At 35.4% G+C, this 14,790-nt stretch overlaps 1 pseudogene; it reads left to right on the forward strand.

Annotated features, from left to right (window-relative positions):
- The first annotated feature begins 8,730 nt into the window (after positions 1-8,730).
- LOC114035652 lies at positions 8,731-9,443 on the forward strand (annotated as a pseudogene).
- Positions 9,444-14,790: the final 5,347 nt, after the last annotated feature.

Genomic DNA, 14,790 nt, shown 5'->3' on the forward strand with positions numbered 1-14,790 from the left:
TAGAAAGCATTAGTGGATGTAAAATGGATAATTACAATTACATTAAATTTAAAAAATTTTGCACAAACAAAACCAGTGAAACCAAGTTAGAAGGAAACAAGAAATAGGGAAAATGTTTACAGCAAGTTTCTCTGACAAAGGCCTCATTTCTCAAAGATATAGAGAGCTGAGTCAAATTTATAAGAATAGAAATCATTTCCCAATTGAAAAATGGTCAAAGGATGTGAATAGGAAGTTTTAGGAAGAAATCAAAGCTATTAATAGTCACATGAAAAAATGCTCTAAGCCACTGTTGATTATAGAAATGTAAATTAAAACAACTCTTAGGTACCAGCTCACACCTATCAGATTGGCTAATATGACAGGAAAAAAAATTACAAATGTTAGCAGAGATGGTAAGCCACTGTTGATTATAGAAATGCAAATTAAAACAGCTCTGAGGTACCGCATCACACCTATCAGATTGGCTAATATTACAAAACAGGAAAATGATAAATGTTGGAGAAGATGTGGGAAAATTGGAACACTAATGCATTGCTGATAGAGTAGTGAACTGATCCAACCATTCTGGAAAGCAGTTTGGAACTATGCCCAAAGAGCTATAAAAATGTGTGTACCTTTTGATCCAGCAATACCATTTCTAGGTCTGTATCCCTAAGAGATAAAAAAAAAAAAATGGGAAAAGGACCCACAAGGAGAGTAATATTTATAGCAGCTCTTTTTGTGGTGGCAAAAAATTAGAAACTGAGGGGATGCCCATCAATTGGGGAATGGCTGAACAAGTTGTGGTATATGAATGTAATGGAATACTATTTGTACTATAAGAAATGATGAGCATGTGGACTTCAGAAAACCCTGGAAAAACTTATATGAACTGATGCTGAGTGAAATGAGTAAAACCAGGAAATCATTGTACATAGTAACAGCCACATTGTGTGATGACTGATTTTGACAGACTTATCTTTTCTTACCAATGCAAGTATCTAAGACTAATGTGAAAATATGCTTAATATGAATGTATAAGTAGAGCCTATATCAGATTGCATGCTGTCTTGGGGAGGAGAGAAGAGAGAGAGAGGAAGAAAATTTAATACTCAAAATCTTATGGAAGTGAACATTGAAAACTAAAAATAAATAAGTATTTTTTTAAAAAAAGAATGAATGAGTCAAAGAACAAATCATAGAAACAATCAATAATTTCATTAAAAAGAATGACAACAATGAGACAACATTTAAAAACTTTTAGGATGCAGCTAAGGCAGTACTTAGGGAAAAATTTATATTTCTCAATGTGTATTTTAATAAAAGAGAAAAAGAACAGATCAACAAATTGAGCCTGCAACTAAAAAAAACCCAAGAAATTAAAAAATTAAAAATCTTTAATTAAACACCAAAATGTAAATCCTGAAAATCAAAGGAGAGATTGATTTTAAAAATCCTAATGAACTAACAAATAAAACTAGGAGCTGGATTTATGGGAAAAAAATAATAAAATAGATAAACCATTGATTAATTTTATTTAAAAAAAATTAAAGAAAACCAAATTACCAGTATGAAAAATAAAAAGGTGAATATACCACCAATGAAGATGAAATTAAAACAATTACTAGGAATTACTTTTCCAAATAATGTATCAGTAAAACTGACAGTTTAAGTGAAATGGATGAATATTTATAATAATATAAAACTGACTAGATTAACAGAAGAGGAAATTGAATATTTAAATAACCCTATCTTAGAAAAAAGAAATTGAACAAGTGAGCTCCCTAAGAAAAAGATCCAGATGGATTTACAAGTGAATTTTAGGAACAATTAGTCCCAATACTATAGAAACTATTTGAAAAAATAGGTAAGAAAGGAATCCTACCAAATTTCTTTTATGACACAAATGGTGGTTTTGATACCTAAACCAGAAACAGCAAAAACAGAGAAAGAAAACTATAGATCAATTTCCTTAATGAATATTGATGCAAAAGTTGCAAATAAAACACTAGCAAGGATATTACAGCAATATGTTGCAAAGATCATACACTTTGAATGGGTGGAATTTATAACAGGAATGAAGGGTTAGTTTAATATTAGGAAAGCCTATCAGCATAATTGATCATATCAATAACAATAACAATAGCCCCAGTCCTGTGATTATATCAATAGATGTGGAAAAAGTCTTTGACAAAAGACAACACTCATTCCTATTAAAAACATTAGGAAGTATAGGAATCAATGGGATTTTTCTTAAAATAAGTACTATCTATATAAAATCATCAGCAAGCATCATCTTTAATGTGAATAAACATGAAGCCTTTTCAGTGAGATCTGGAGTGAAGCAAGAATGCCCATTATCACCACTAGTATTCAACATTGCACTAGAAATACTAGGTATAGCAATAAGATAATTAAAAGAAAATGAATGATTAAAAATAGGTAACAAGGAAACAAAATTATCTATTTTTTACAGATGATATGATGGTATACTTAGGGAACTCTAAAGAATCAATTGAAAAACTAGTTGAAACAATTGTCAACTTCAACAAAGTTTCAGGATATAAAATAAATCCACATAAATTATCAGCTATATACTGCCAAGAAAACTCAGAAAGAAGAGATAGAAAGAGGACAGCTCTATAAGGGATTTTGCTTCTCTGGTTCCAAATCTAGAGTTTCCTAGATAATTCTGGTTCTTCAATTTTGAAACTTCAGAGAATTTCAGTTTAAATCCTGTGCCTGATATTAGTATCCTTTAAAAAACAAAAAAACAACTTATGAACTACTTTTCTATTTCTTAGCCAGCACCAGATAGTTTTGGTGCTTCTCTCATTGCTATTGCAAATGTTTGTGTTGTTTTTTTTTTTGATAGAAATGAGTGTTGTATTTTATCAAAAACTTTCTTTTCTCTGTTTTTACTCCTCTGATTTTATGTATCAGTATTATATGTGTTTCATAAAAGGAGTTTGGTAGGATTTCTTCTTTGTCTATTATCATAAATAATTTATTTAATGTTGAAATTAGTTTATCTTTAAATGTTTGATAAAATTCACTTGTAAATCTGTCTGGTCCTAGTGTTTTTTCTTAGGAAGCTCGTTGATAGTCTGTTCTTCTGTCTTTTAAAATTACCAGAGAGATAATCTACAAATGGGAAAATAATTTCACTTTCTCTACTATTATTGATACAATTTATGTGTAAAATCCAATTAATCCTTAATTAATCCAATTAATCCTTAATCCTATAAAACCTTAGAACTTAATAGCACAACATACTTAGAGCCTGAGTTTTCATAATAGATAAATTTGAAAGCCAATCATATACATATGTAGATAGTTCTTAGAGAAAACAATCTAGCCCTATTTGCTTTTCTCAAAATTTACTATTCCATTTATTTAGAAAACTTTTTACATTACATCTTTGTCTTATTACCTTGTGTAATCATTTCACCCTTTGGAACATATCATCCCTCTATTATAATTTGACCACAAATTAAAATTGTAAGACGTTCATACTTGAATCCTATTATAGTAATTCAGTGATGTTCCAGTATAATCTATTATTTAATAAATTTAGTGTTGTACTAACAAAACTTCTTGATTATAGAAACTTACTATAAAAGGAAAAAGAGGGATATAATTATAACAATGTCAAATCATAACAAGAGGGAAAAATTCCCTTATCTCTGTTTGATTTCAAACATGAGATATCTGACAGCCAATCATGTAGTATTGAAGGCAAGGCTCAGGATTAACCAGGTGGGGAATTTTCCTTTTCAGCCAGGAAATAGCACAGTGGGGAAATGGAGTCAGGAGGATCCTACCTAGGCTGTGTCCAACGTCGTCCCCAAAACTTTTCTCAGCCACAGATATCCAACTTTAGCAGTTCTCAGACTGCAGCACATGCTATTTGCTAGTATTGGCTTCATGACAATTCAGACAACTATTGTTGTTGTCTCTTGCTAATCAAAGCTCAAATTACAGTCCCAGGAATTTTTACCTTAAACAGCAAAATTTTACTAGCCTCAACTTAGAGCTTGAATAGCTTTCCTGATGTTTCCCTAACAATTAATATTTCATTTATCCTTTTCTTATAAATTAAAACTACCCATATTCTGGAGCTTCAGACATATAGCAAATACCTGATGATTGATTCATCATTAATATGTTGAAGCTACATCTTTAAATCACCTCATACACTTTCATAATAGTCAAAAAATTTTCAAATGAAAATTTGCTATTATCGTAAATATTGTTATTATTATTAGTAGTAGTATTACCTGTTTTACAACTAAATATTTAACTGTTTTCAAATATCTCTTTTTTAATCACATACTTTTAAAAGCCCAATTCATGTATAACAGCATCCAAATTAAAAGGGAAGTTTTGTCTAACAGCATTTCTGGTTAGCAATGGTCTCTCAAATTTCACAATATAGATTTAGAAATACAATACAATTTAGAAATACAATAACAATCCAAACAATGCATTTAAGATGACATAAATTGCATTTATAAATTATCACATATAAAATCACTGATCTTATTATTCTTGGCATTTTATAACAACTTTAGAGTTATCAGATATGAAACAAATATATTCAATTAAGAAATAATGTAGTTCTTAGCATATGCCAGTCATTGTGTTAAGCACTTTGCAATTATTATATTATTTTGATCTTACAAAAACAACCCTGGGAGGTGGGTACCATTATTATTTTCCTCTTTACTGATCAAGATCCTCATTTACTGATCAAGAAACTGGGGTAAACAGCGCTAAGATAACTTGCCTAAAATTACACAGCCAATAAGTTTCTGCAACCAGAACAGAGAAGAGTTGACTCACCAAGGGCAGAGGCTGGTTGGCTCCTCTACTTCATACTGCCACACTAGGTGCTGCCAGGGGCACCTGTACCCTTCCAAGCAGCAACTGGGTGGGACCTGCTGAGGGCTAGGCCTAGTCTGGAGACACTGACTGGGCTTTGGTGGGGTACTGCAAAGGTTGTTGTCTAGGGGCTGGGGAAGCTGATGCCAAGATCTGCCTATTGGTGGTAGCTCTTGTTGGCAGGACAAAGCAAATGCCATCCATGGGGCCTGTTCATCCTCCCCGCCCCTTGACAGCTACAGGTGCTACTAAGGCTGGAGCTACTCGCAGCTGCTGGGTCAGGATAGGCAGGATGTACTGCACCTGGATGATACCTCAAGACTTGCCTAGAGGGGTGGGCTGAAGGATGCCCAGGGTCACAGGGCCATTGGGGCCACTGCCAGTGTGGGGCCCCATTGTAGCTACTGCCCTCTCCCTCTATTAGGTGGGAGACAACATAATTCAAGTTTCCCTGCAATTCTCCAATGTTCTCTTTTCTTAATCTGATCTGAGATTAGAGGGGTTAACAGAGAGACATGAGCTGTAATGTTCTTGTTAGCAATTCCCACAACTGAAACACACTCTGGGGGGAAGGGAATGGGGAAGGCAGAGGGGTTTACTGAATATCCCCTCCTTGTGCTACCTCTTCCCAGATCCACATCATCCCAAGTAATTGGGGTTGTCAGGAGAGTCCCTCAATACTTTCTGGGGTGTTTTCCCTTTTCATCATCTACCCTAATTTTCATTCTATATTCTACCTTTCAGTGACCAGGTTTCTTACAGTAAAAACAGACTCCTAGCTTGAATCTCTTGTTGATTAAAGGGACCATAATTTCCTTTCCTAGTAGTGTAGAAAGGACTTTGGGACTAAGTTCAACCTCTTCCACTAGCTGCAGTCTCAGGGGGGGGAACTCAATGTTAGAAAGTTGCCAATCAGAAACAGTCATCTTAATTTGTTTAGAGATGAGTAGGTAAAGAATACTAAGAAAATAAGGTAAAATGAGGTTGCTATAAAGTGCAAACCTTTTACCCATTTTTTTCTTCACTCTGGGGTTACTACTAAACTAGCTTTCCTTCATTGCCCTAGAACAATGAAGCTATTAATCTTGTCAATTACTTAAAATTTTAAAATAAAATTTAATCCTTATTTTCTCTTAAAACAAATTCTACAGAGTGATACCCCAAAACTTGGCTAAGATATTTCAGAAGGGAGTGAGTTCCTAGAATTATCCCAAAGTCTCAGGAGTTCTTTCCTGCAATCTTAAAACTCCTTAATCTTCTAAAATGTTTTTAGCAGTTCTGTAAATTTTGATTCTAACTTTCCCCCCCCTGTAATTCCAACATAGCTAAAGCTGGAATGATGGGGTAAAGTGTATTACAGGTTTTTCCTCTTTTCTTATAACCTAATCTCCCATGGTAAGCCTAAAGTGGGGATTAGTCCTGCTTACTGGGGCAACTGCTTCATGTGTGAAAGTTCATCAATCTTCCTCAGTTCTCTGGCTACAGCCCTTAGAAGTTTTTCTGACTCACTGCATTTTAAATCTTTCAAGATAACAGAATCTAGCTCACAACACAAACATGACATAGATATTCTACATTTTATAAAGACACAGACAAAAGAACAAGACAAATACAAACAGAAAGCTAATTCACAATTCTAATTTTATTGAGTTGACTTGAAACACACAGGGCTGCGATGTGCAGGAAAAAAAAAATCCAGAAGCGTGTACAGACCAGATGTGCTCAGAGAAGCCAATTAACAAAGGTGTACCATTTAGGTACGTGGCACTGAGGCTTGCAGAAAAAAAAAACCAGACATAGCAGCAAATCTACAGAGGCATGTAGAGAGGAACAGAGTTATGCATAGGATGTCTAGAATTGGGTCAAAGGAGAGGCCCCAGAGTTTTCCTCACAAGGAAAGGTGAGCTCAATCAAAAAGTGAGCCCGGGGATAGAGTGGGAGTGAGAGAAGTGAACTCACCAGATGAAGGGTCAGACTCCAGAGAAACTCCTGTGGTGCCTACTCCATTCTTACCAGTATTGGAGAACTCAAAGCTCTGACTCCATCTCCATCCCACCATTGCCACCAGTGAATGTTAACCAGACCAAAACTGGCCTCTAACCTGTAAATATGGCCAGAACCAAACAAAGCAGGCCAGAGGTAGGTGTGTCAGGAATCAAGTAGTGATTTAATTAATTTCAGAGTGAGGAAAACGCAAGCGAAGTCCACCTAAGTAGGAGGACTTAACTTGCTGGGGCTGGGGTAGGGCTTATATGCATGAAAACCAGCCTTGTGATCCCTCAGTGGGGTACAGAACCAGAGTTAGTATGGTGGGAACAGGAGTGCAGTACCTGGTTCAGTTTACTTGGCAGTTACAAGAAACAAGGATTGTGAACACATCAAGAGATGTGATGGATGACTTTAGGCTACAGCATGTTACTTGCTTCTGACTCTCTGGTCTTTGGGAAATAGAGGGAGTTCCAACAAATTTAAACATTTGTTGATTAATATGAAAATCATAAATCCCTCAGTGAACACCTGGTGCTGATCAAAGCAATACATTTTCCAGAGGGTGAGATCATCCAGAACACATGGGATTGTTGTTATGGCAAGCTCAGGGCACAGCCCGCTTGCTGGGCCTTAACTCTGGGAAACAGGGCATCTCTAAACAGCTTAAATACACACACACACACACACACACACACACACACATTCTTTTGACAAACACTCTTTGAAGTACTTTGGTACAAGAAAGTCAGCATATTTCACAATAATATAAAAGCATCTTTAGTATAAGATCTGAAACACAATTATAAACCAGTAATCATAAAAATGATTTGATATTGGGTTAAAAATAAAGATGTTGACCCATGGAACAGATTAGGTAAATAACATACATATATAGTGTTTAATAAAGTGAAGGATCCTAGCTACTAAGGTAAGGACTCACTATTTGACATGGCATAGGCAAATTAAAAGAACAAGAAGGGAATTATCTTTCAAATCTGTGGATAAGGGGGCAGTCTATGACCGAACAAGGGTTAGAAAGGTTGAAGGAATACAGAAGGTAAAATGGATAATTTTTATTATATAAAATTAAGAATTTGTACACAAATACAACTAAAGCAAATAAAATTTAGAAGGAACAGCTGGAGAAACATTATTGAAGCAAGTTTTTTTTTTAATTAAGGTCTCATTTCCAGGATATATAAGGAACTGATGTCAAAATTATAAGTGCCACTCTCTAATGACAAATGGCCAAAGTAGGAAATTTTCATAGGAGGAAATTCAAGTTCTCCATAACTATAAGAAAAAAGGCCCCAAGTCGCCAAAACTTAGAGAAATGCAAATTAAAGAAACTCTGATGATACACTTCATACCCATCAATTGTCAAAGTTGACAACAACAACAAAAGGAAAATGTTGAGTAGGCTATGAGAAAGCAGGTACACAGATGCATTGTTGAAGCTATGAATTGGTCCAGCCATTCTGAAAAGCGATTTTGAATAGCACCCGAAAGTAGCTCAATATACACAACTTCCGCCCCAGTAGTATCACTAGTAGACTGGCATCTTAAAAAGGTAAAAGAAAGGACCCATATGTATAAAATATTTATAGTAGCTCTTTTTGAAGTAGCAAATAACTAGAAATTAAGAGGGTGTTCATCTATTTGAGGCATCTATTAGGACAGCTATGTGGTGCCGTGGATACCGGGTCTGGATTTAGGAAAATTCATCTTCCTGAGTTCAAATGTGATCTCAGAGGAGGCAGGGGCTCCGGGACCAGGGCGGCGACTCCTCTCCCCAGCGCAGATCAGCCGTGCCAGTCCCATCAGCCCCAATGCTCCTAGCCCGTCCTGCCCCGTACCCCGAGGCCCCTAGTCCCCATGGCCGGCCTCAAATCACTGGAGGCGGGGAAAAGGAAAACCCTGGCGCTGTAGCAGCCGGCCTATGAAGCGGAGGACCGAGCCTAGAGCCTGCAGCCAAGAAAGCTGAAGGAGATGCGGCAGCTCTCAATCGATGGATCCAGCTAGCTAAGGAAGAGTTGGGCCGGGCCCAAGCACGTCTGGCTACAGCCCTGCAGAAAGTGGAGGAGGCGGAAAAGGCCACTGAGGAGAGTGAGAGAGGAATGAAGGTGATTAAGAACTGGGCGATGAAGGTGATGAAGAGAAAATGGATAATTCGGGACATGCAGTTGAAGGAGGTCAAGCGTATTGCAAATGAGGCTGATAGCAAGTATGAGGAGGTCGCCCGTAAGTTGGTCATCCTTGAGGGCGAGCTGGAGCGAGCAGAAGAGCGTGCTCAGAGCTTAAGTGTGGCGATCTGGAAAAGGAGCTGAAGAATGTCACCAACAACCCGAAATCCTTGGAGGCTGCATCTGAGAAGTGTTCTGAAAAAGAAGAAAGTACGAAGAAGATACCAAGCTTCTGTCTGACAAACTTAAAGAGGCTGAAACCCGAGAAGAATTTGCAGAAACAGCTGTTGCAAAACTGGAAAAGACCATTGATGACCTGGAAGAAAAACTTGCCAGGCCATAGAAGAGAACATGGGCTTACATCAGACACTGGATCACACTGTAAATGAACTTAACTGTATATGAATCAAAAAAGAAGAATTTTGTTTGCCAGAAACTCAAGAACTCCATGTTGTACCTTTCCCTTGTAATGAGTTTCTTCTATTATTACATCTTTTCTTTACTGGAAATGTCAATCAAATTATGAATACCTGACCAATATTTGTTATCAGAGAGGCTCTGGGCACCAGTTACATCTACTTCCTCCTTTCAAACAGCATAGTAAAGCTTCTAGTTGGCTCTTTTTTTTAATCCTTAAATTGCATTTTTTTTCCTTTAGGCAGGCAGGGTATTTAGCTTAGGCCAGAATCTTCAAGATTGAGGGCATTCTGTTACACTGTAGGCAATAGTAGGGAACCCAGTTGAGCTACTGGATAAGGCCTGGGTTGATTTAACAACACAATCATTCCAAGTCACCCTTAGCCTTTTTACAGAAGGGGAGGGACCATTTCATAAAATGGGTGGGGACTTTCCCTCCATAGTGAAAAGGCTGCCTTAGGAAGTCATAAACCACAAAGAATGGTCTAATTATTGTGGCCCTTCCTCCCATTCCATGTTTGCAGGGCAAACATCCTCTGAGAAGTCACTGAGAAAATACTTTTAAAAGATAATCGACATCTAGATTTTTTTTTGAATGAATACTTGAGATTCTGTTTTTCATTGGTCCAAATATAGATGGCTTGTATAAAAATACAAAATTGGCCTACAATTGATTCTACTTTCATCGTACACCTAGATTTCTTTTTCCTTTAAAAGAGATCTCATTTTAGGATTTTAGGTGAGATAAGCCTATGTTTGGACCAGTATAGCACTTTACCAACTTCTCTTATTTAGGAGTTGACTTCTGCAAAGCAACTGAAAATCTCATTCCAAATAAGGAATGATGTTTTGTTCTGTTCCCTGATTTCTGTATGGTTGAGCATCTGGAACAAAGTCAGCCAGCAATTTAGTGGAAACCCATATGCTGGCCTGTCTCTCTTATGTTTGTAGCATGGTAGTGCTTCCCACCAGCCCTTTTCCATGCCCCTTTGTCTGTGAATCTGTTGCCTAGAAATACAAGACTAAAGGCACCTCACTGTCATTAAAGGAGAAATAAAATTCAAATTGTCTTAATTTTATTTTAGACTACCATGGTATGGCAAATGGAAGATTGTTCAATTTCAGGGGGATTTTAATCCCTATTTTCGGGACCAACTTAATAAAGACCAAAAACCTCTTGATTTAACTGGATTCAGAGATTTAAACAGACAGTGCTATTTGTTGTTGCTAAATGGTTTCCTTGTGTACAGCTCAGTGCTAAAACATTGCTTATTCCACAGCAGCATGGAATAGATATGAAGACTTGGGTTTATAGTTGTAATTAAAAATTACCCTCCTTCCAGTGTATAATCTCAGTCCTCATTCCTATTTATTAAGCATCACACTACCCAGAAACACACTAGGAAATGTGAAGCTGAACAAAACCAGTGCTTTTTATTTAGATTTTTACCAAATATATCATATGCATTTTTTTTTAGCTTTTTCTAGCTTCTGGCCAAATAAATTTTTACATAAACTAAAAAAAAAATCTGGCTTCAGACACTTATTAGCTGTATGATCCTGGGCAAGTCACTTAACCCTGTTTGCCTCAGTTTCCTCATCTGTAAAATGAGCTGGAGAAGGAAATGGCAAACCACATCAGTATGTTTGCCAAGAAAACCCTAACTGAGATTATGAAGAGTTGGACACAAACTGAAAAATGACTAAACATTTGTTGGAGAATGTCTGCCTAAGTCATGGTGCATGAATATAATGGAACAGTATTGCGGCATCAGATACAAAAAAATTATAGTCTCAGAAAACTTGTACGAATTGATGCAAAGTGAAGTGAGCAGAATCAGGAGAATAATTTTTGCAATCATAACATTATAAAAAGAAACAATTTTGAAAGAATTAAGAATTCTAATCAATGCAATAATCAACCATAATTTCAGGGGATTCATGATGTGAATTCTCTCCATCTCTTGACAGAGAAGTGATGGACTAAAGACACAGAATGACACATGCATTTTTGTACATGGCAAAGGTGTGTATTTGTTTTGATTGACTATGCATATTTGTTACATTTTTTTTCTATTTCATTGAGGGTTAGGGAAAAGGGAAAAAACCAAATACTTGTGAATAAAAAAAAATTGAAAATTCCCATATCACCATCACACAATTTTATATTGTTCCTTTTAGTGGAGTATTTTTTTTAATAAAGTTGATTATTCTTGTAAATAATTTGAAAAATATTGTGTAGCTCTCTATTCATATTTCTTGATATAAGTAGTTATCTCTGAAGCAAGTACTGGATCCAAATTGTATGAGGGACCACATTTTTAACCAGTGCTTATAGACATTCATTTTGTTCTGGTATTGACTGAGCTATCTCAGTGTGGAATCCAATAAAATTCTCCCACATTCTGTAATTTTCATTTTAAAAAACATCAAACATATTGACAATTTCTCTTGATGTAGCATTGCCATCAATAAACTTTCAAAGTAACAAATCTTCTCTGATGGTAGTTTTAATAACATATGCAGTGTAATCAATTGAACATTTTAAACTACATTGGATGATTCTGGTTTCTCAATTAATCGATCCCAAAGGTCTTCAGACAAATGGATAATTCCACTTCCCCCATATTATCTGTAAGTGGAACCATTAGAAGCTGTCATACATGTAATTCATGAAGCAATGTTTTGACCATTACAGTAGCTTCAAGTATAACCAATGTTTCTTCTATTTAATGAGACATTTTTTACATTTAACCATTCTCTATGAAACCTTGTAGATGAATGTAATCCTCAATATCACAGATGCAGTTTTTTTAAACGTTTACTTTTACTTATTTAAATTACTTAATTTTCCATGACAATTTTTTCTCTCATCTTACCAATGTATCCTGTATTCTGTATTCTGATAGTCTTCCTATAAATAGAGCTAGGTTATACAATAGGTAAGAGTGTTAGACTTGGTATCAGGAAGACTCAAGTTTAAATCACACTTCAACCTATCAGAATGGCCAACATGACAAAACAGGAAAATGATAAATGTTGGAGAAGATGTGGGAAAACTGGAACACTAATGCATTGTTGGTGGAGTTGTGAAATGATCCAACCATTTTGGAGAGCAATTTGGAACTATGCCCATAGGGCTATAAAAATGTGCATACCCTTTGACCCAGCAATAGTACTTCTGGGGCTATATCCCAAAGAGATCACACAAACGGGAAAAGGACCTACATGTACAAAAAACATTCATAGCAGCTCTTTTTGTGGTGGCAAAGAATTGGAAATTGAGAGGATGCCCATCAATTGGGGAATGGCTGAGCAAGTTGTGGTATATGAATGTGATGGAATACTATTGTGGTATATAAGAAATGATGAATAGGCTGACTTCAGAAAAACCTGGAAAGACTTGTATGGTCTGATGCTGAGTGAAGTGAGCAGAACCAAGAGAATGTTGTACACAATAACAGCCATGTTGTGTGATGACTAATATTAATAAACTTAACCCTTCCTGGCAATACAAGGATCTAAGACATCTACAGAGGCCTTGTGATGGAAAATACTATCCACATCCAAAGAAGGAACTATGGAAGTTGAATTGCTATTTTTTTCTCTTCTGTTGAGTTTTGTTTCCTCTTTCTGGTGGTTCCTCCTATTGGTTTTAATTTTTACTTACAACATCACTAATGTGAAAATGTGTTTAATATGAATGTAAATGTATAGCCTATATCAGATTGTGCACCATCTTGGGGAGGGTGGTAGGGAGGAAGGGAGAGAAAAATTTTAAACTCAAAAGCACATGGAAGTGATTATTGATAAATCAAAATAAATTAATAAAAAATCACACTTTGGACATTTATTATCTGTGTTATCTTGGGCAAGTCATTTAACCTTCCTGAGCCTCAGTTTCCTCCTCTGTAAATGAAGATAATTGCATTTGCATCACAGGATTATTGAAAGGAACAAATGAGCTAATTTACAGTACTTTCATAAATGCTATTATTATTACTGTATAGCATTATTTAACTATCTCCATGGTCTTTGTTTATACTAGTTTCAGGTATTCCACTGCATTTATTTTTCCAATGGGTTTTATATTTAACATCATGGGAGATCATTTTTCTTTTAAAATATTCAATAAAAATTCATCAAAATCTAATTACTACAAGCATAAAATTATTAAAAAAAACAATTCTTGAGTTGTTTCAATTTTTTAAAAGTTGCAGGGTTCTTTTTTTTGGAGACTATCTTATTATACCTTCTTGCCAAAATAAATGATGTGGAGAACTTACTGCATATATTATGGTAATTTAAACTTTCTCACAAAAGTTGTTTTACCTTGAGGTTACACTTCACCTTCAAATGCAGCAAGTTGCTCAATGACAATTCATCTGTGGTATAAGCCCATGTAGACTGGTGGTGATGGTAGAAGAACATGCCAACATTAAGACTCTAGATAAGTTGACTCAAATTTGACCTCATTAACACCTAACATATTAAATAATTGCTATGCTACTTTCATTATTAGTTACGGCAGATTCATTAGGTCTCACTTCTATTCATTTTGATTTGGACTTTGGTTTCATTAAAATGAATATATTTATGCAAATGTTCTACTTGAAATTATCCAATAAATCTCACCATTTTCCCCTGTCCTCCTTGGGAACTATGGGATTTGAGGGAGGTGCTCTTCACAGTTTGGAAATCTGCTATAAGAGCCTTTTTTAAAAGCTAATTTCTTCTTAAAAATATTAAACAAAAATTCTTTGCTTTAAAAATTGGAGGTTAAATTTTTGAAATTTCCCATTAAGATATTTTCTCCTCAAATACTTTTTGTTTAGAGACCTTTAGGTTTCTAAGCTGCTTTTTCCTTTGTTATTCCAGTTTTAAAGATAGAAAAGGCATATACCTTAAAGAGTTCTATATTATTCAGAACATTTCTGATGGAGATATTCTTTTAAATCCATACACATACATATGTTTTAAAATTTTTATTCTCATTTTTCTTGTTCTCTAAAAAGAAGATTTGGGATTAAGCTGATATTTCTTTTTTTATTTCAATTCAAAAAATATTTTTCATACCTTGCTCTTAAAAACTTACATAATTAAGTTTTATGTTTTTGAGATTTTACGTGACCCTACTTTCCTTTAAGAGAAGAACATTAAGGAAAGGAGGGATAGAGAAGATGTTTTTTAAGAAGTCTAGACTTTAAGGGGTCACCTGAAATCATTGCCTCTTTCTCTACTATAAATGCTTTCTCTATCTCCTTTCTACTTCTTCATCAGCTGTCCCTACTTCCTGTAATGTTCTCTCCCAAACTCCACTGATTAAATTCCCTGG

This window comes from Vombatus ursinus, unplaced genomic scaffold (genome assembly GCF_900497805.2).
Source record: "Vombatus ursinus unplaced genomic scaffold, bare-nosed wombat genome assembly UNPS02009205.1, whole genome shotgun sequence".
Lineage (NCBI taxonomy): Eukaryota > Metazoa > Chordata > Mammalia > Diprotodontia > Vombatidae > Vombatus > Vombatus ursinus.